The following is a 3,580-nucleotide window of genomic DNA, read 5'->3' on the forward strand; positions in this document are numbered from 1 at the left end:
CAGAGGTAAAAAACAATATAAATACTGTTCAGTTTCTTGCACAGACAGATCGTTTCGTGTCTTTACACATCACTGTATCGTCACGAGCCGCAGGGTTTAATTTGGTTTTGTTTGTGTATGTTTTTTTTTACTCTCAAAGCCGTGATTCCCATTCACCTCCATTATAAGACTGACAGAACGCAATGGTTGGAGTTCAAAATCTTCGTTTGTGTTCTACTGAAGAAACAAAGTCACCTACATTTGGATGCCCTGGGGGTAAGCAGATAAACATCACATTTTCGTTTTTGGGTGAACTATCCTTTAAATACATTTACTGTGTTGAAGCCCACAGTTTCAGAATTGCAGAGAGAATACTATTTAAAAGGTTTTAGGTATGATACAGTATGTTCATCCATTTTTTACACCGCAAACAGGTCTGGTTTATGATATTAAATATTCAGCCCTGGGTTAGTAATTAGAAATGTATTCATCCTGCTGTGCTTCTTACACTGTGGTAATTATTATTATTATTATTTACAAGTCTTTAATTATCATTATATAGTATATAGAATTTTAGCAGGGGATGTGGATCTAATTTGAATCAAATTCAGATGCTTCTTTATGTGTGATTTTGTACTTACACTGCCAGTCAGAAGTTTGGATGCACCTTCTTCTTTAGCAGATTGTCTTCATTTTTATTATTTTCAGCATTGTACATTAATACTGAAGTCATACAAACTGTGAAAGAGCATGTATGGAATTATGAAGTAAACAAAAACAAAATGTATAACGGCCCAGTTTTATATTTTAAGATCATCCAAAGTAGCTACATTTATCTTTGATGACAGCTTGGCACACTTATGACGTTCTCTCGTCAGATTTGTGGGGTTGTCATCTGGAATGGTTTTCATTTCACAGGTGTGCCTTGACAAATGTTCATTTGTGAAATTTCTTGCCTTCTTAATGTGCTTTAGACCATCAGTTGTCTTGTGCAGAGGAAGGGTGGGTACAGAGACAATAGCCCTATTAGTGCTACTACGACTACTGTACAAATTCATATCATGGCAAGAAACACTCAGTTAAGAAAAGAGAAAAGACAGCCCATCATTACTGTGAGACATGAAGGTCAGTCAGTCCAAAAAAATCTCAAGAACTTTGAATTTATCCCCAAGTTCTGTCACCAAAACCATGAAACGCTAAGATGAAACTGGCTGTCCTGAGGAGCGTCCCAAGAAATGGTGACCAATACCTCTGTTGCAGAGGATATGTTTATTAGAATTACCAGCCTCAGAAACCACCTGTTGACAGCACCTCAGATTACAGCTCAACATTACAACATATTTCAAAATCCACTGTTCAGGGGAGACTGTGTGAGTCAGGCCTTCAGGGCCCAATTGCAGCAAAGAAACCATTACTTCGGAAGAACGACAAGCTACAAGCTTGGGCCAGGAAACGCAAGGAATGGACATTAGATCATTTGAGATGAGATTTTTGGTTCTAACCACCGTGTCTTTGTTAGACGTAGAGAGGGTGAGTGGACGGTTCCTGAATGTGTACCTCATGAGGCTGACTGGAAGAATGCCACAAGTGTGCAAAGCTGTCATCAAAGCAAATGGTGGCTACTTTGAAGAAAACATTCTGGGTTATTTACCATGTTTTGTTGACTATTATATTGAATAAGAAGGTGTGTCCAAACTTTTGACTGGTAGTGTATGTTGATGAACTCTTTGCAATTGTTTCCATTTCCATTAGTATTTATGAGAAAGTCAAACAGTACTCTTGAAGTGAAAATATGACCAATTATATGTTAAAATTGTATCCCTGCAAACAAGTCTGCACTGGCCCTTTACGGGCCCACTTAGGGCTGCCAGCGCATGGCCCCTGAGAATTTTTACATCGATTAATCGATTGAATAATTGGTAGAATATTCGATTACTAAAAAAATCGATAGCTCCAGCCCTAGAACAAACGGACTACAAACTGACTACAAACACCACGAGAGACAGGAAGTGACATTAAAGTCCAAGACAAGTTGTTGTATGGGCCCCATTGGTTTTTGGTCATGTCGACGCTTAACCATTTGCAGGTTTTGTTCTTTGGTCTTTTTGTGCTGTTTTTGGCTGACGTTAATAAAGTGACTTCTCCCGAGATGGCTTTGCAATTTTCTTCTGCTCAACTTAGAACTTTAAAAGGATCTCTCCGCTTGGCTCCGGACACTTATAAATGGTGTGAACAACTTGGAATTTTACGCCGACCCCGCTACATACACAGTTCATGGAAGAAACTTTGGACTTATCACTGCTCGTCTTCAAATAATATTCCGGTTATCTGTACCAACACCCGTGCTTTTAGAAAAACACAACAAGAAAATCGTGTAATCAACTTTGGAAATCTGAGACCATTACGCTTTGATCCCATCCTTGGAAACTGCAATATTGCATCTTCAGATATGCGATGTGCGCTATTGAACACTCGCTCTTTAACTGATAAAGCATCAGTGCTAAATGACATTATCATTGACGCGAATCTGGACATGCTACTTTTGACAGAAACCTGGCAGGTGCCCAATGACTTTTTCAATTTAAACCTCTTAACACCACCAGGGTACATCTATTTCTCTCAAACTCGTCTCCATCGTAGAGGTGGAGGGTTGGCTGTAGTTTGTCATGAGAGTATCAAAATATCTAAGATTGAGTTCCATGAAGTTGCATCTTTTGAATATCTTGGATCTTATATATACATCTGGCTTATGTAATATTCTTGTTAGTGGAACTGATTTTGCTTTTTCAGCTTTTTTATTTTTTTTTAAATACTCATCTCTCGCCTTTCTGATATCGGTATCACTGGTTCAGCTCTTTCCTGGCTCATTTCCTACATCAGTGATAGAAAATATTATATCACCATACAAGGGTATAAATCTACCACTGCTCCAGTTTCACAGGGTGTTCCTCAAGGTTCAGTTCTTGGTCCACTTCTGTTTATCATTTATATGTATCCACTTGGTGACATCATATGCATGCATGGACTTCAATTTCATTGCTATGCTGATGACATTCAAATTTACCTAACCACCAGCTCTGATAGGTCATCACTGCCAGACTCACTTACTGCTTGCATCAGGGATATCAAGCATTGGATGTCCTTGAATTTCCTTCAACTAAATAATAACAAACCTGAAATATTGATGATTGGCTCTTCTACCTCAGTCAAAAGGATTGACCTGTCCTTTGAAATTGACGGGGTTCATGTTAAGCCTGCTTCATCTGTCCGTAATCTTGGTGTCTTATTTGACTCATCTCTATCTTTTGCCTCTCATATTTCTTCTGTTGTTAAAACCTCTTTTTTCCATCTTCGTAATATTGCACGTCTTCGATCTTCTCTAACTCTAGCTGATGCTGAAATCTTAATTCATGCATTAATCACATCACGTCTGGATTATTGCAATGCTCTATTTCTTGGTCTGCCTAAAAAACTTATTGCAAGGTTACAGTATGTTCAAAACTCAGCAGCAAGAGTTCTCACCTCCACCAGGCGTTCTGCTCACATTACTCCTCTACTGCATGATCTTCACTGGCTACCTGTGGCATCACGTATTCACTTT

The sequence above is a fragment of the Sinocyclocheilus anshuiensis genome, unplaced genomic scaffold, assembly GCF_001515605.1.
Source record: "Sinocyclocheilus anshuiensis isolate Anshui unplaced genomic scaffold, SAMN03320099.WGS_v1.1 scaffold1452, whole genome shotgun sequence".
In the NCBI taxonomy this organism is placed as follows: Eukaryota; Metazoa; Chordata; class Actinopteri; order Cypriniformes; family Cyprinidae; genus Sinocyclocheilus; species Sinocyclocheilus anshuiensis.